Genomic DNA, 17,406 nt, shown 5'->3' with positions numbered 1-17,406 from the left:
GGGAGTGGTCCCACGGTCCATCCTACTGGTCCGGTGGGGGTGACTGCAAGTCTGCGGGGGTCGCAATTCTGATCAGGGGGGGCGCATTCACGCTTGAGTCCGTCCAGGAGCTCATCTGCGGCAGGGCTCTTGTTGTAGATGGCAACTGGGCGGGAGAACCTGTCAGGTTCATCAACGTGTATGCGTCCCCACTGAAGAATGAGCGTTTGGAGCTTTTCCAGACCCTGCGGCTTCAGCTTGCCACCACCAGGACCTTAGTGATGGCCGGGGATTTCAACTGCCCCATCGAGGAGGACGGTCGTAGTTCTGGCACATCTGCCAAGTTGGACATCACGTCCAAGCTGCTCATCGAGATGGTAACCGAGGCCTCTCTTCAGGACGTGGTGGGCTCCATGGGGAGAGGCTCCACGAACTATTCGTGGAGCCGACCCGATGGCTCACTCCGCTCCAGGATTGACTTTGTGTTCACCTCTCGGGCAGTCAGGCAGAGTAGGCACTCGATGGTCTCCTGCTTCTTCTCCGACCACAGAGCCATTCACTTACAAGGTGTCCTCGGCGACGGTTTTCCGTCCAGCCCCGGCTCCTGGAAGCTGAATTGTGCTCTGCTGGCTCAGGATGAAGTCGTGGAGGAGCTGAGAGCAGCCTACGCAATGTGGCAGTCCTACAAGGGTAGCTTCCAAACAGTCTCTGATTGGTGGGAATATGTTAAACTTGAGTTTCGCTGTTTCTTTCAGGCCAAGGGTCGACAACAGGAGTGTGAGAAGAGGAGGGACTTCAGAGGGCTGCAGCGCGAGCTGCGGTCGCTGCAGGACCTTCTTCACTGCGGCTGGGACGTGAGGGAGGAGCTGGAGGAGACCAAGAAGAGCCTGAAAAGGCACTTTGAGGAGGAGTCCAAGCGAATCATCTTCCGTTCCAAAGTGGAGAATCTGGAGAAGGGTGAGAAATGTAACTCATTCTTTTTCAGGAAACTTCATGCCGGTCACACGCCCCTGAACGAGCTGCGAGACGAGAGCGGAAACATGCGACGTGGGAAGGAGGACGTGATGAGGGTCGTCAGCGACTTCTACAGCGAACTCTACTCCCACAAGACTACCGACCCCGACGCTGCTGATAAGTTCCTGTCAGGTATCACTAACCATCTTGATCCTGCAGGCACGGCAGCCTTGGACAAACCTCTGATGGTGGGCGAATTGCTCTCTGCCGCTAAATCCTTTAGGACCGGCAGGACCCCGGGCAGTGATGGTCTTCCAGCGGAGCTCTATGTAGCGCTGGGAGACCTCATCTGTCCGGACCTGTTGGACCTGTACGAGGAGATGGTGGTGGAGGGTAGAATGCCTCCATCTTTGAGGGAAGGAATGGTCACGATCCTGTACAAGCGGAAGGGAGAGAGGTGCGACCTGAGGAATTGGCGTCCCATCACTCTGCTCAACGTGGACTACAAGATCCTGGCCAAGACGATGGCGACACGACTTAAGACGGTCATCGGACGGATCATCCACCCGGACCAGACCTGCGGCATCCCTGGACGTCGCATCGCAGACAGCCTCGCTCTCGTGCGGGACACGGTCGAGTACATCAAGGTCCGCCGCGCACACGCGGCCCTGGTCTCCTTGGATCAGGAGAAGGCCTTCGACCGGGTTTCCCACGAGTTCATGGGCCGAGCTCTGCACCGGTTAGGTTTGGGTAACATGTTTTGTTCGTATGTCCGTCTGATGTATTTTGATATCCACAGCTCGGTGTTGGTGAACGGCTGGAAGACTGACCCCTTCCCTGTCCTCTCTGGGGTCAGACAAGGCTGCCCTCTATCACCTCTTCTTTTTGTTTGTGTTATAGAACTCTTCGCAGAGGCTATCCGGCAGAATGGAGAGATCAGAGGGATCACCGCACCGGGTCCGGGACGACACGAGGTCAAGTGCTCGCTCTACATGGACGACGTCACCGTCTTCTGCGCTGATCGTGGTTCAGTCGACGCCCTCGTCCAGACGTGTGAGAGGTTCGGCCGGGCTTCAGGGGCCAAAGTCAACTGCAGGAAGTCGGAAGCCATGCTCTTCGGGGATTGGCAGCCGGCCTCCTCCGCCCCCTTCCCCTTCAACATTCAACCGGATTTCCTCAAGGTGCTGGGAGTCTGGTTCGGGAAGGAAGGAGCGGCCCTCAAGTCCTGGCAAGAACGCTTGGCCAAGGTGAAGCAACGGATCGGACTCTGGAGCCTCAGACACCTCACTTGTGAGGGTAAGGCACTCGTCCTGCGTAATGAGGTCCTGCCCGTCTTGCAGTACACGGCGCAGGCCTGGCCCCCACACGTCACTGTGTGCAGGGCCATTACCAGGACAGTGTTTCACTTTGTCTGGGGATCCAAGATGGACAGAGTCAGGCGGGCCGTCATGTACAAGGAGCCTCGCAAGGGTGGGAAGGGCGTTCCAGATATCCCCACCCTCCTGCGATCCTCTTTTGTGTGTGATTGTGTCCGCCGGACTTTGCAAGTCAAGAATGGCTCCGCGGGCAGGTCCATGTCTCGCTTCTTCCTGCTTCCTCTTTGGAGGCGACTCGGCTGGGACAAGTGGGACAGCTCCTTCCCCTACAACTGGACGACGCCATGGTTCTACGGAGACGTCGTTCGATTTGTGGGGGAGCATCAACTGGAGGGACTCAAGCCCGACTTGTGGAAGCCCAAAACTATCCACAAGCTAATCAGAGCCAAGGATGACGTGGAGAACATCACAGGACTTCACCAGGACACGCTGGAGACTGTGTGGACAAATGTGTCGTCTGACAGGCTGACCAACGGGCACAAGGACTTGTCGTGGATGGCGATTCAGGGCGGACTGCCCGTCCGGTCATTCATGCATGCCCGGAACCTGTGCAAGACCCGGTACTGCCCAAGGTGCCCCTTCGTGGAGGAAACATCTTTGCACACTTTTTGGGACTGCGGATTTGCACAGCGCCTATTGACTGCACTTGAGGACGACCTGAGGAACTCTGTCCCCAGGGCGAGCCTATCGCACCATTCTGTGCTTTACGGACTCTTCCCTGGGGTTCATACCGTCGGAGCCATCCAGGAGGCTTGGCGCCTTATGAACTGCTTCAAGGATGCCGTTTGGGTCGCCAGGAACCGGCTCATCTTGAGGAGGGAGAGGATGTCCATCCAGGACTGCCGCAGGCTGATCCACAGCCTGCTCAGAGACTATTCCATCATGGACGGTCCGGAGGACGAGGACGAGGACTAACCCCTCCTCCTCCATTCCCCTTATGTGTCTTGTCTTTCAATAAAGCTTCGGGCCTGTGATTTTCCCCTCCCCATCCCCTTTTTCCCAATCCCCATCCCTTATCACGGTTCGTCGTACTGTATTGATTGACATGCTTTTTCTTTCAGATTGAGTGTTTTGTGTAGCATAGGGGTGTGATGTGTCTAGTTAGTGCGTCGTATCCTCATGCTATGTAAATATGATGTAGAATTCTGTGTGTACTGGGATGCGGCACTGTACACTGTCTGTTAACTTATTTTTTGTGCTAATAAAAGATATATTCAATCAAAAAAAATCTGTTCTTATCAGTTTAATATCTGATACGTCCCCTATCTGGGGACCATATATTAAATGGATTTTTAGAACAGGGAGATGGAAAAAGAGCTTGCTCTGTCCACTCCACGCATTGACCTGGTATTGCAGTATCTCCAGGACCGGTGCACCCCTTCTTTAATGCAGTTTCTAAAATCAGAAAGAATTGAATTCAATGTTTTTTGTTCATTTTGCTTGTTTGTCGGATTTTGGGATGGACTCTTTGGCTTTGCTTTTCTTCTCCTCATTGGATTTTTCATGTTCAAAGTTGCAGAAGCCAGATTACAAGCTCATTTTGGTTCAACTTCAGCAACTGTGCATTGCATTGCCATGTAATGTGATGCAATGCTATCTTTCTAGCTCTCCCTTTTTACTTCCTTTTGGATAAACAGACATATTAGGCAAGCATTTTGGAGCTTTCACCTAAATAACTACAGGTGGTGAGATAAGCTGCACAATATAATTGACCTTTCAGTATATTGTTGCACACACACCATCTATTTAGCAAATGCCCTTGTTATCAACAGCAGCCTTTTAAACTCACCTGAGCTAACAGGTATGTGCGCTGGTTACTCTGCTGCGCTTAAAATTTCTTTTTTGGTTTGCTACAATGCCTTTTCTGAAACGTTGTCTCCTTCTGCTGGAACACTGACTTCTTTCATTTAATGCCTGCAGACTATAAAAGAGAACCCAACCCAAAAAGTTTGGTTGATTAGTCTGTGGCATTCTGTTAAACTGTTGCTTATGGCGGTCTCTGTGAGCTTCTCAGCGACATTCAGCCAGCCAGGTATCCTGCCTGCAGTAGATGGAATGTGGCAATGGAACGCTGGCTGCGCGTGTCATAATAGGCTCTGAGCCTTTATATACCTGTGCACAGCAGCAGCCACCTTCAGTCTGCTGCTGGACAGCCAGCAGCAGCAGCAGCAGGAGAGGTATGTAATCAGGAGCCCTCCTGCTAAGGGTAGACAGCTGCTCGTTCCACCCCACCCCCCGCCTTAATTGGTTCTCCTCCCTTCCAACGGTGTTGAGGCGGGTGGGAACAGCAGGGGGTGAAGGTGCTGTGTTTAAAGAGGTGGAGTTATGCAGATCTAAAACGCGTGGATTGCAGCAGCAGCAAGCCGAAAAGTGCAGGCATGTAAGGGATCTAGAGGTTGACAACATGTCTTCTTAACGGGAGTCCAGGAGCTCATCTCCACAAATGGACTTTTCAGGATCCTTGGGTGGCTCCGTAGTTTGAAACCAATTCTGGTTATCGCTTCTCGGCCTTTTGGCTAAGATCAAGTGTAGTATCTTTCGAAAAGGCGGTTTTGGATGTTGGCCGCCCTAGTAGATTGATACATTATGCACACTGGGGTTTAGGCGCTTGTTAGTACGCCAGGTGGCTAATATCGTCATCTGGTGGAAAGCATGGCCCCCCAGGATCGACGCCATTGGGCCGGGGAAGATCGAAAGCCCGAAGTGTGAAGTGCCCCAGGAGTGGTGACCCTGGGGTGCCTTAACTCACTGGGATTGGGAACCCCACTTGAGTTTATGGCACATTTGCACAAGCACTTCAAATTTTCTTTCTTCGCACACACCCTTATTCCGGGCCTTCTGGCCTTAGGATGGGGAATTTTTCAATTCCCGGTCGAAGGTCCGGGCAGTATTATACTGTGAAACCTTCACTATTTATTTAATTTCTTTGTCACTGTGTGTCCACTTATTCACGTGTGTCACGTCCTACTAGGATTTTGTCGGGATGCGGTTCCCTTACGGGTTCCTCTCTTGGCAGGTCTAGGGGGGGAGTGTGTGGCCATCAGGTTCCGCTCCCCCCTGAACCCCCCTGGCTCTCCTCTTTCGGGAGGAGAGCGTTGTTGGCTCCCCTCTTCTGGGAGGGGAGCACAGTCTTTGGCTCCCAGTGCCTTGCTCGGGTGAGAACTCGGGCAGGTGCTGGGGGTAAGATTGGGTCGCCTCTGGCTTCGGCTGGAGGTGGCTTTTTGTCCCTGTTCCTCGCTGTGGCCTTTTGGCTCGGAGGGACGGGGAATGGTTTGGGGGACCCTTCTCCTTTTGGAGAGGGTTTCAAGAAGACCAGCATCCTAGTGCATTTTTTTTGTGGCACTTGTCACTTTTTTAAGCGCACTCGGGTTTTGTACACGAATTCGGGCTTTCGATAAAAAAAAAAAAAAAAATCTGTTCTTATCAGTTTAATATCTGATACGTCCCCTATCTGGGGACCATATATTAAATGGATTTTTAGAACAGGGAGATGGAAAAAGAGCTTGCTCTGTCCACTCCACGCATTGACCTGGTATTGCAGTATCTCCAGGACCGGTGCACCCCTTCTTTAATGCAGTTTCTAAAATCAGAAAGAATTGAATTCAATGTTTTTTGTTCATTTTGCTTGTTTGTCGGATTTTGGGATGGACTCTTTGGCTTTGCTTTTCTTCTCCTCATTGGATTTTTCATGTTCAAAGTTGCAGAAGCCAGATTACAAGCTCATTTTGGTTCAACTTCAGCAACTGTGCATTGCATTGCCATGTAATGTGATGCAATGCTATCTTTCTAGCTCTCCCTTTTTACTTCCTTTTGGATAAACAGACATATTAGGCAAGCATTTTGGAGCTTTCACCTAAATAACTACAGGTGGTGAGATAAGCTGCACAATATAATTGACCTTTCAGTATATTGTTGCACACACACCATCTATTTAGCAAATGCCCTTGTTATCAACAGCAGCCTTTTAAACTCACCTGAGCTAACAGGTATGTGCGCTGGTTACTCTGCTGCGCTTAAAATTTCTTTTTTGGTTTGCTACAATGCCTTTTCTGAAACGTTGTCTCCTTCTGCTGGAACACTGACTTCTTTCATTTAATGCCTGCAGACTATAAAAGAGAACCCAACCCAAAAAGTTTGGTTGATTAGTCTGTGGCATTCTGTTAAACTGTTGCTTATGGCGGTCTCTGTGAGCTTCTCAGCGACATTCAGCCAGCCAGGTATCCTGCCTGCAGTAGATGGAATGTGGCAATGGAACGCTGGCTGCGCGTGTCATAATAGGCTCTGAGCCTTTATATACCTGTGCACAGCAGCAGCCACCTTCAGTCTGCTGCTGGACAGCCAGCAGCAGCAGCAGCAGGAGAGGTATGTAATCAGGAGCCCTCATGCTAAGGGTAGACAGCTGCTCGTTCCACCCCACCCCCCGCCTTAATTGGTTCTCCTCCCTTCCAACGGTGTTGAGGCGGGTGGGAACAGCAGGGGGTGAAGGTGCTGTGTTTAAAGAGGTGGAGTTATGCAGATCTAAAACGCGTGGATTGCAGCAGCAGCAAGCCGAAAAGTGCAGGCATGTAAGGGATCTAGAGGTTGACAACATGTCTTCTTAACGGGAGTCCAGGAGCTCATCTCCACAAATGGACTTTTCAGGATCCTTGGGTGGCTCCGTAGTTTGAAACCAATTCTGGTTATCGCTTCTCGGCCTTTTGGCTAAGATCAAGTGTAGTATCTGTTCTTATCAGTTTAATATCTGATACGTCCCCTATCTGGGGACCATATATTAAATGGATTTTTAGAACAGGGAGATGGAAAAAGAGCTTGCTCTGTCCACTCCACGCATTGACCTGGTATTGCAGTATCTCCAGGACCGGTGCACCCCTTCTTTAATGCAGTTTCTAAAATCAGAAAGAATTGAATTCAATGTTTTTTGTTCATTTTGCTTGTTTGTCGGATTTTGGGATGGACTCTTTGGCTTTGCTTTTCTTCTCCTCATTGGATTTTTCATGTTCAAAGTTGCAGAAGCCAGATTACAAGCTCATTTTGGTTCAACTTCAGCAACTGTGCATTGCATTGCCATGTAATGTGATGCAATGCTATCTTTCTAGCTCTCCCTTTTTACTTCCTTTTGGATAAACAGACATATTAGGCAAGCATTTTGGAGCTTTCACCTAAATAACTACAGGTGGTGAGATAAGCTGCACAATATAATTGACCTTTCAGTATATTGTTGCACACACACCATCTATTTAGCAAATGCCCTTGTTATCAACAGCAGCCTTTTAAACTCACCTGAGCTAACAGGTATGTGCGCTGGTTACTCTGCTGCGCTTAAAATTTCTTTTTTGGTTTGCTACAATGCCTTTTCTGAAACGTTGTCTCCTTCTGCTGGAACACTGACTTCTTTCATTTAATGCCTGCAGACTATAAAAGAGAACCCAACCCAAAAAGTTTGGTTGATTAGTCTGTGGCATTCTGTTAAACTGTTGCTTATGGCGGTCTCTGTGAGCTTCTCAGCGACATTCAGCCAGCCAGGTATCCTGCCTGCAGTAGATGGAATGTGGCAATGGAACGCTGGCTGCGCGTGTCATAATAGGCTCTGAGCCTTTATATACCTGTGCACAGCAGCAGCCACCTTCAGTCTGCTGCTGGACAGCCAGCAGCAGCAGCAGCAGGAGAGGTATGTAATCAGGAGCCCTCCTGCTAAGGGTAGACAGCTGCTCGTTCCACCCCACCCCCCGCCTTAATTGGTTCTCCTCCCTTCCAACGGTGTTGAGGCGGGTGGGAACAGCAGGGGGTGAAGGTGCTGTGTTTAAAGAGGTGGAGTTATGCAGATCTAAAACGCGTGGATTGCAGCAGCAGCAAGCCGAAAAGTGTAGGCATGTAAGGGATCTAGAGGTTGACAACATGTCTTCTTAACGGGAGTCCAGGAGCTCATCTCCACAAATGGACTTTTCAGGATCCTTGGGTGGCTCCGTAGTTTGAAACCAATTCTGGTTATCGCTTCTCGGCCTTTTGGCTAAGATCAAGTGTAGTATCTGTTCTTATCAGTTTAATATCTGATACGTCCCCTATCTGGGGACCATATATTAAATGGATTTTTAGAACAGGGAGATGGAAAAAGAGCTTGCTCTGTCCACTCCACGCATTGACCTGGTATTGCAGTATCTCCAGGACCGGTGCACCCCTTCTTTAATGCAGTTTCTAAAATCAGAAAGAATTGAATTCAATGTTTTTTGTTCATTTTGCTTGTTTGTCGGATTTTGGGATGGACTCTTTGGCTTTGCTTTTCTTCTCCTCTTTGGATTTTTCATGTTCAAAGTTGCAGAAGCCAGATTACAAGCTCATTTTGGTTCAACTTCAGCAACTGTGCATTGCATTGCCATGTAATGTGATGCAATGCTATCTTTCTAGCTCTCCCTTTTTACTTCCTTTTGGATAAACAGACATATTAGGCAAGCATTTTGGAGCTTTCACCTAAATAACTACAGGTGGTGAGATAAGCTGCACAATATAATTGACCTTTCAGTATATTGTTGCACACACACCATCTATTTAGCAAATGCCCTTGTTATCAACAGCAGCCTTTTAAACTCACCTGAGCTAACAGGTATGTGCGCTGGTTACTCTGCTGCGCTTAAAATTTCTTTTTTGGTTTGCTACAATGCCTTTTCTGAAACGTTGTCTCCTTCTGCTGGAACACTGACTTCTTTCATTTAATGCCTGCAGACTATAAAAGAGAACCCAACCCAAAAAGTTTGGTTGATTAGTCTGTGGCATTCTGTTAAACTGTTGCTTATGGCGGTCTCTGTGAGCTTCTCAGCGACATTCAGCCAGCCAGGTATCCTGCCTGCAGTAGATGGAATGTGGCAATGGAACGCTGGCTGCGCGTGTCATAATAGGCTCTGAGCCTTTATATACCTGTGCACAGCAGCAGCCACCTTCAGTCTGCTGCTGGACAGCCAGCAGCAGCAGCAGCAGGAGAGGTATGTAATCAGGAGCCCTCCTGCTAAGGGTAGACAGCTGCTCGTTCCACCCCACCCCCCGCCTTAATTGGTTCTCCTCCCTTCCAACGGTGTTGAGGCGGGTGGGAACAGCAGGGGGTGAAGGTGCTGTGTTTAAAGAGGTGGAGTTATGCAGATCTAAAACGCGTGGATTGCAGCAGCAGCAAGCCGAAAAGTGCAGGCATGTAAGGGATCTAGAGGTTGACAACATGTCTTCTTAACGGGAGTCCAGGAGCTCATCTCCACAAATGGACTTTTCAGGATCCTTGGGTGGCTCCGTAGTTTGAAACCAATTCTGGTTATCGCTTCTCGGCCTTTTGGCTAAGATCAAGTGTAGTATCTGTTCTTATCAGTTTAATATCTGATACGTCCCCTATCTGGGGACCATATATTAAATGGATTTTTAGAACAGGGAGATGGAAAAAGAGCTTGCTCTGTCCACTCCACGCATTGACCTGGTATTGCAGTATCTCCAGGACCGGTGCACCCCTTCTTTAATGCAGTTTCTAAAATCAGAAAGAATTGAATTCAATGTTTTTTGTTCATTTTGCTTGTTTGTCGGATTTTGGGATGGACTCTTTGGCTTTGCTTTTCTTCTCCTCATTGGATTTTTCATGTTCAAAGTTGCAGAAGCCAGATTACAAGCTCATTTTGGTTCAACTTCAGCAACTGTGCATTGCATTGCCATGTAATGTGATGCAATGCTATCTTTCTAGCTCTCCCTTTTTACTTCCTTTTGGATAAACAGACATATTAGGCAAGCATTTTGGAGCTTTCACCTAAATAACTACAGGTGGTGAGATAAGCTGCACAATATAATTGACCTTTCAGTATATTGTTGCACACACACCATCTATTTAGCAAATGCCCTTGTTATCAACAGCAGCCTTTTAAACTCACCTAAGCTAACAGGTATGTGCGCTGGTTACTCTGCTGCGCTTAAAATTTCTTTTTTGGTTTGCTACAATGCCTTTTCTGAAACGTTGTCTCCTTCTGCTGGAACACTGACTTCTTTCATTTAATGCCTGCAGACTATAAAAGAGAACCCAACCCAAAAAGTTTGGTTGATTAGTCTGTGGCATTCTGTTAAACTGTTGCTTATGGCGGTCTCTGTGAGCTTCTCAGCGACATTCAGCCAGCCAGGTATCCTGCCTGCAGTAGATGGAATGTGGCAATGGAACGCTGGCTGCGCGTGTCATAATAGGCTCTGAGCCTTTATATACCTGTGCACAGCAGCAGCCACCTTCAGTCTGCTGCTGGACAGCCAGCAGCAGCAGCAGCAGGAGAGGTATGTAATCAGGAGCCCTCCTGCTAAGGGTAGACAGCTGCTCGTTCCACCCCACCCCCCGCCTTAATTGGTTCTCCTCCCTTCCAACGGTGTTGAGGCGGGTGGGAACAGCAGGGGGTGAAGGTGCTGTGTTTAAAGAGGTGGAGTTATGCAGATCTAAAACGCGTGGATTGCAGCAGCAGCAAGCCGAAAAGTGCAGGCATGTAAGGGATCTAGAGGTTGACAACATGTCTTCTTAACGGGAGTCCAGGAGCTCATCTCCACAAATGGACTTTTCAGGATCCTTGGGTGGCTCCGTAGTTTGAAACCAATTCTGGTTATCGCTTCTCGGCCTTTTGGCTAAGATCAAGTGTAGTATCTGTTCTTATCAGTTTAATATCTGATACGTCCCCTATCTGGGGACCATATATTAAATGGATTTTTAGAACAGGGAGATGGAAAAAGAGCTTGCTCTGTCCACTCCACGCATTGACCTGGTATTGCAGTATCTCCAGGACTGGTGCACCCCTTCTTTAATGCAGTTTCTAAAATCAGAAAGAATTGAATTCAATGTTTTTTGTTCATTTTGCTTGTTTGTCGAATTTTGGGATGGACTCTTTGGCTTTGCTTTTCTTCTCCTCATTGGATTTTTCATGTTCAAAGTTGCAGAAGCCAGATTACAAGCTCATTTTGGTTCAACTTCAGCAACTGTGCATTGCATTGCCATGTAATGTGATGCAATGCTATCTTTCTAGCTCTCCCTTTTTACTTCCTTTTGGATAAACAGACATATTAGGCGAGCATTTTGGAGCTTTCACCTAAATAACTACAGGTGGTGAGATAAGCTGCACAATATAATTGACCTTTCAGTATATTGTTGCACACACACCATCTATTCAGCAAATGCCCTTGTTATCAACAGCAGCCTTTTAAACTCACCTGAGCTAACAGGTATGTGCGCTGGTTACTCTGCTGCGCTTAAAATTTCTTTTTTGGTTTGCTACAATGCCTTTTCTGAAACGTTGTCTCCTTCTGCTGGAACACTGACTTCTTTCATTTAATGCCTGCAGACTATAAAAGAGAACCCAACCCAAAAAGTTTGGTTGATTAGTCTGTGGCATTCTGTTAAACTGTTGCTTATGGCGGTCTCTGTGAGCTTCTCAGCGACATTCAGCCAGCCAGGTATCCTGCCTGCAGTAGATGGAATGTGGCAATGGAACGCTGGCTGCGCGTGTCATAATAGGCTCTGAGCCTTTATATACCTGTGCACAGCAGCAGCCACCTTCAGTCTGCTGCTGGACAGCCAGCAGCAGCAGCAGCAGGAGAGGTATGTAATCAGGAGCCCTCCTGCTAAGGGTAGACAGCTGCTCGTTCCACCCCACCTCCCGCCTTAATTGGTTCTCCTCCCTTCCAACGGTGTTGAGGCGGGTGGGAACAGCAGGGGGTGAAGGTGCTGTGTTTAAAGAGGTGGAGTTATGCAGATCTAAAACGCGTGGATTGCAGCAGCAGCAAGCCGAAAAGTGCAGGCATGTAAGGGATCTAGAGGTTGACAACATGTCTTCTTAACGGGAGTCCAGGAGCTCATCTCCACAAATGGACTTTTCAGGATCCTTGGGTGGCTCCGTAGTTTGAAACCAATTCTGGTTATCGCTTCTCGGCCTTTTGGCTAAGATCAAGTGTAGTATCTGTTCTTATCAGTTTAATATCTGATACGTCCCCTATCTGGGGACCATATATTAAATGGATTTTTAGAACAGGGAGATGGAAAAAGAGCTTGCTCTGTCCACTCCACGCATTGACCTGGTATTGCAGTATCTCCAGGACCGGTGCACCCCTTCTTTAATGCAGTTTCTAAAATCAGAAAGAATTGAATTCAATGTTTTTTGTTCATTTTGCTTGTTTGTCGGATTTTGGGATGGACTCTTTGGCTTTGCTTTTCTTCTCCTTATTGGATTTTTCATGTTCAAAGTTGCAGAAGCCAGATTACAAGCTCATTTTGGTTCAACTTCAGCAACTGTGCATTGCATTGCCATGTAATGTGATGCAATGCTATCTTTCTAGCTCTCCCTTTTTACTTCCTTTTGGATAAACAGACATATTAGGCAAGCATTTTGGAGCTTTCACCTAAATAACTACAGGTGGTGAGATAAGCTGCACAATATAATTGACCTTTCAGTATATTGTTGCACACACACCATCTATTTAGCAAATGCCCTTGTTATCAACAGCAGCCTTTTAAACTCACCTGAGCTAACAGGTATGTGCGCTGGTTACTCTGCTGCGCTTAAAATTTCTTTTTTGGTTTGCTACAATGCCTTTTCTGAAACGTTGTCTCCTTCTGCTGGAACACTGACTTCTTTCATTTAATGCCTGCAGACTATAAAAGAGAACCCAACCCAAAAAGTTTGGTTGATTAGTCTGTGGCATTCTGTTAAACTGTTGCTTATGGCGGTCTCTGTGAGCTTCTCAGCGACATTCAGCCAGCCAGGTATCCTGCCTGCAGTAGATGGAATGTGGCAATGGAACGCTGGCTGCGCGTGTCATAATAGGCTCTGAGCCTTTATATACCTGTGCACAGCAGCAGCCACCTTCAGTCTGCTGCTGGACAGCCAGCAGCAGCAGCAGCAGGAGAGGTATGTAATCAGGAGCCCTCCTGCTAAGGGTAGACAGCTGCTCGTTCCACCCCACCCCCCGCCTTAATTGGTTCTCCTCCCTTCCAACGGTGTTGAGGCGGGTGGGAACAGCAGGGGGTGAAGGTGCTGTGTTTAAAGAGGTGGAGTTATGCAGATCTAAAACGCGTGGATTGCAGCAGCAGCAAGCCGAAAAGTGCAGGCATGTAAGGGATCTAGAGGTTGACAACATGTCTTCTTAACGGGAGTCCAGGAGCTCATCTCCACAAATGGACTTTTCAGGATCCTTGGGTGGCTCCGTAGTTTGAAACCAATTCTGGTTATCGCTTCTCGGCCTTTTGGCTAAGATCAAGTGTAGTATCTGTTCTTATCAGTTTAATATCTGATACGTCCCCTATCTGGGGACCATATATTAAATGGATTTTTAGAACAGGGAGATGGAAAAAGAGCTTGCTCTGTCCACTCCACGCATTGACCTGGTATTGCAGTATCTCCAGGACCGGTGCACCCCTTCTTTAATGCAGTTTCTAAAATCAGAAAGAATTGAATTCAATGTTTTTTGTTCATTTTGCTTGTTTGTCGGATTTTGGGATGGACTCTTTGGCTTTGCTTTTCTTCTCCTCATTGGATTTTTCATGTTCAAAGTTGCAGAAGCCAGATTACAAGCTCATTTTGGTTCAACTTCAGCAACTGTGCATTGCATTGCCATGTAATGTGATGCAATGCTATCTTTCTAGCTCTCCCTTTTTACTTCCTTTTGGATAAACAGACATATTAGGCAAGCATTTTGGAGCTTTCACCTAAATAACTACAGGTGGTGAGATAAGCTGCACAATATAATTGACCTTTCAGTATATTGTTGCACACACACCATCTATTTAGCAAATGCCCTTGTTATCAACAGCAGCCTTTTAAACTCACCTGAGCTAACAGGTATGTGCGCTGGTTACTCTGCTGCGCTTAAAATTTCTTTTTTGGTTTGCTACAATGCCTTTTCTGAAACGTTGTCTCCTTCTGCTGGAACACTGACTTCTTTCATTTAATGCCTGCAGACTATAAAAGAGAACCCAACCCAAAAAGTTTGGTTGATTAGTCTGTGGCATTCTGTTAAACTGTTGCTTATGGCGGTCTCTGTGAGCTTCTCAGCGACATTCAGCCAGCCAGGTATCCTGCCTGCAGTAGATGGAATGTGGCAATGGAACGCTGGCTGCGCGTGTCATAATAGGCTCTGAGCCTTTATATACCTGTGCACAGCAGCAGCCACCTTCAGTCTGCTGCTGGACAGCCAGCAGCAGCAGCAGCAGGAGAGGTATGTAATCAGGAGCCCTCCTGCTAAGGGTAGACAGCTGCTCGTTCCACCCCACCCCCCGCCTTAATTGGTTCTCCTCCCTTCCAACGGTGTTGAGGCGGGTGGGAACAGCAGGGGGTGAAGGTGCTGTGTTTAAAGAGGTGGAGTTATGCAGATCTAAAACGCGTGGATTGCAGCAGCAGCAAGCCGAAAAGTGCAGTCATGTAAGGGATCTAGAGGTTGACAACATGTCTTCTTAACGGGAGTCCAGGAGCTCATCTCCACAAATGGACTTTTCAGGATCCTTGGGTGGCTCCGTAGTTTGAAACCAATTCTGGTTATCGCTTCTCGGCCTTTTGGCTAAGATCAAGTGTAGTATCTGTTCTTATCAGTTTAATATCTGATACGTCCCCTATCTGGGGACCATATATTAAATGGATTTTTAGAACAGGGAGATGGAAAAAGAGCTTGCTCTGTCCACTCCACGCATTGACCTGGTATTGCAGTATCTCCAGGACCGGTGCACCCCTTCTTTAATGCAGTTTCTAAAATCAGAAAGAATTGAATTCAATGTTTTTTGTTCATTTTGCTTGTTTGTCGGATTTTGGGATGGACTCTTTGGCTTTGCTTTTCTTCTCCTCATTGGATTTTTCATGTTCAAAGTTGCAGAAGCCAGATTACAAGCTCATTTTGGTTCAACTTCAGCAACTGTGCATTGCATTGCCATGTAATGTGATGCAATGCTATCTTTCTAGCTCTCCCTTTTTACTTCCTTTTGGATAAACAGACATATTAGGCAAGCATTTTGGAGCTTTCACCTAAATAACTACAGGTGGTGAGATAAGCTGCACAATATAATTGACCTTTCAGTATATTGTTGCACACACACCATCTATTTAGCAAATGCCCTTGTTATCAACAGCAGCCTTTTAAACTCACCTGAGCTAACAGGTATGTGCGCTGGTTACTCTGCTGCGCTTAAAATTTCTTTTTTGGTTTGCTACAATGCCTTTTCTGAAACGTTGTCTCCTTCTGCTGGAACACTGACTTCTTTCATTTAATGCCTGCAGACTATAAAAGAGAACCCAACCCAAAAAGTTTGGTTGATTAGTCTGTGGCATTCTGTTAAACTGTTGCTTATGGCGGTCTCTGTGAGCTTCTCAGCGACATTCAGCCAGCCAGGTATCCTGCCTGCAGTAGATGGAATGTGGCAATGGAACGCTGGCTGCGCGTGTCATAATAGGCTCTGAGCCTTTATATACCTGTGCACAGCAGCAGCCACCTTCAGTCTGCTGCTGGACAGCCAGCAGCAGCAGCAGCAGGAGAGGTATGTAATCAGGAGCCCTCCTGCTAAGGGTAGACAGCTGCTCGTTCCACCCCACCCCCCGCCTTAATTGGTTCTCCTCCCTTCCAACGGTGTTGAGGCGGGTGGGAACAGCAGGGGGTGAAGGTGCTGTGTTTAAAGAGGTGGAGTTATGCAGATCTAAAACGCGTGGATTGCAGCAGCAGCAAGCCGAAAAGTGCAGGCATGTAAGGGATCTAGAGGTTGACAACATGTCTTCTTAACGGGAGTCCAGGAGCTCATCTCCACAAATGGACTTTTCAGGATCCTTGGGTGGCTCCGTAGTTTGAAACCAATTCTGGTTATCGCTTCTCGGCCTTTTGGCTAAGATCAAGTGTAGTATCTGTTCTTATCAGTTTAATATCTGATACGTCCCCTATCTGGGGACCATATATTAAATGGATTTTTAGAACAGGGAGATGGAAAAAGAGCTTGCTCTGTCCACTCCACGCATTGACCTGGTATTGCAGTATCTCCAGGACCGGTGCACCCCTTCTTTAATGCAGTTTCTAAAATCAGAAAGAATTGAATTCAATGTTTTTTGTTCATTTTGCTTGTTTGTCGGATTTTGGGATGGACTCTTTGGCTTTGCTTTTCTTCTCCTCATTGGATTTTTCATGTTCAAAGTTGCAGAAGCCAGATTACAAGCTCATTTTGGTTCAACTTCAGCAACTGTGCATTGCATTGCCATGTAATGTGATGCAATGCTATCTTTCTAGCTCTCCCTTTTTACTTCCTTTTGGATAAACAGACATATTAGGCAAGCATTTTGGAGCTTTCACCTAAATAACTACAGGTGGTGAGATAAGCTGCACAATATAATTGACCTTTCAGTATATTGTTGCACACACACCATCTATTTAGCAAATGCCCTTGTTATCAACAGCAGCCTTTTAAACTCACCTGAGCTAACAGGTATGTGCGCTGGTTACTCTGCTGCGCTTAAAATTTCTTTTTTGGTTTGCTACAATGCCTTTTCTGAAACGTTGTCTCCTTCTGCTGGAACACTGACTTCTTTCATTTAATGCCTGCAGACTATAAAAGAGAACCCAACCCAAAAAGTTTGGTTGATTAGTCTGTGGCATTCTGTTAAACTGTTGCTTATGGCGGTCTCTGTGAGCTTCTCAGCGACATTCAGCCAGCCAGGTATCCTGCCTGCAGTAGATGGAATGTGGCAATGGAACGCTGGCTGCGCGTGTCATAATAGGCTCTGAGCCTTTATATACCTGTGCACAGCAGCAGACACCTTCAGTCTGCTGCTGGACAGCCAGCAGCAGCAGCAGCAGGAGAGGTATGTAATCAGGAGCCCTCCTGCTAAGGGTAGACAGCTGCTCGTTCCACCCCACCCCCCGCCTTAATTGGTTCTCCTCCCTTCCAACGGTGTTGAGGCGGGTGGGAACAGCAGGGGGTGAAGGTGCTGTGTTTAAAGAGGTGGAGTTATGCAGATCTAAAACGCGTGGATTGCAGCAGCAGCAAGCCGAAAAGTGCAGGCATGTAAGGGATCTAGAGGTTGACAACATGTCTTCTTAACGGGAGTCCAGGAGCTCATCTCCACAAATGGACTTTTCAGGATCCTTG

The 17,406-nt window shown here is 47.5% G+C and overlaps 10 non-coding genes and 1 pseudogene across 10 annotated transcripts; all 11 read left to right on the top strand.

Annotated features, from left to right (window-relative positions):
• The first annotated feature begins 3,495 nt into the window (after positions 1 to 3,495).
• LOC141233252 (U2 spliceosomal RNA) lies at positions 3,496 to 3,690 on the top strand. The gene has a single exon (XR_012299401.1). It is a non-coding gene; the product is annotated as a U2 spliceosomal RNA (small nuclear RNA).
• A 1,115-nt stretch (positions 3,691 to 4,805) lies between these two features.
• LOC141233319 (U2 spliceosomal RNA) lies at positions 4,806 to 4,897 on the top strand (annotated as a pseudogene).
• Positions 4,898 to 5,691: 794 nt separating this feature from the next.
• On the top strand, positions 5,692 to 5,875 carry LOC141233281 (U2 spliceosomal RNA). The gene has a single exon (XR_012299424.1). It is a non-coding gene; the product is annotated as a U2 spliceosomal RNA (small nuclear RNA).
• Positions 5,876 to 6,990: 1,115 nt separating this feature from the next.
• On the top strand, positions 6,991 to 7,181 carry LOC141233354 (U2 spliceosomal RNA). The gene has a single exon (XR_012299468.1). It is a non-coding gene; the product is annotated as a U2 spliceosomal RNA (small nuclear RNA).
• Positions 7,182 to 8,296: 1,115 nt separating this feature from the next.
• On the top strand, positions 8,297 to 8,487 carry LOC141233353 (U2 spliceosomal RNA). Its single transcript, XR_012299467.1, has one exon. It is a non-coding gene; the product is annotated as a U2 spliceosomal RNA (small nuclear RNA).
• Positions 8,488 to 9,602: 1,115 nt separating this feature from the next.
• LOC141233352 (U2 spliceosomal RNA) lies at positions 9,603 to 9,793 on the top strand. Its single transcript, XR_012299466.1, has one exon. It is a non-coding gene; the product is annotated as a U2 spliceosomal RNA (small nuclear RNA).
• Positions 9,794 to 10,908: 1,115 nt separating this feature from the next.
• Positions 10,909 to 11,099, top strand: LOC141233209 (U2 spliceosomal RNA). The gene has a single exon (XR_012299361.1). It is a non-coding gene; the product is annotated as a U2 spliceosomal RNA (small nuclear RNA).
• Positions 11,100 to 12,214: 1,115 nt separating this feature from the next.
• On the top strand, positions 12,215 to 12,405 carry LOC141233351 (U2 spliceosomal RNA). Its single transcript, XR_012299465.1, has one exon. It is a non-coding gene; the product is annotated as a U2 spliceosomal RNA (small nuclear RNA).
• A 1,115-nt stretch (positions 12,406 to 13,520) lies between these two features.
• LOC141233349 (U2 spliceosomal RNA) lies at positions 13,521 to 13,711 on the top strand. The gene has a single exon (XR_012299463.1). It is a non-coding gene; the product is annotated as a U2 spliceosomal RNA (small nuclear RNA).
• Positions 13,712 to 14,826: 1,115 nt separating this feature from the next.
• LOC141233348 (U2 spliceosomal RNA) lies at positions 14,827 to 15,017 on the top strand. The gene has a single exon (XR_012299462.1). It is a non-coding gene; the product is annotated as a U2 spliceosomal RNA (small nuclear RNA).
• Positions 15,018 to 16,132: 1,115 nt separating this feature from the next.
• Positions 16,133 to 16,323, top strand: LOC141233347 (U2 spliceosomal RNA). Its single transcript, XR_012299461.1, has one exon. It is a non-coding gene; the product is annotated as a U2 spliceosomal RNA (small nuclear RNA).
• The last annotated feature ends 1,083 nt before the right edge of the window (positions 16,324 to 17,406 follow it).

The sequence above is a fragment of the Phyllobates terribilis genome, unplaced genomic scaffold (assembly GCF_046119375.1).
Source record: "Phyllobates terribilis strain yellow unplaced genomic scaffold, ASM4611937v1 Scaffold_572__1_contigs__length_1044912, whole genome shotgun sequence".
Classification (NCBI taxonomy): Eukaryota; Metazoa; Chordata; class Amphibia; order Anura; family Dendrobatidae; genus Phyllobates; species Phyllobates terribilis.
The sequence above is the reverse complement of the archived record's forward strand: the minus strand, read 5'-3'. Positions and strand labels throughout refer to the sequence as shown.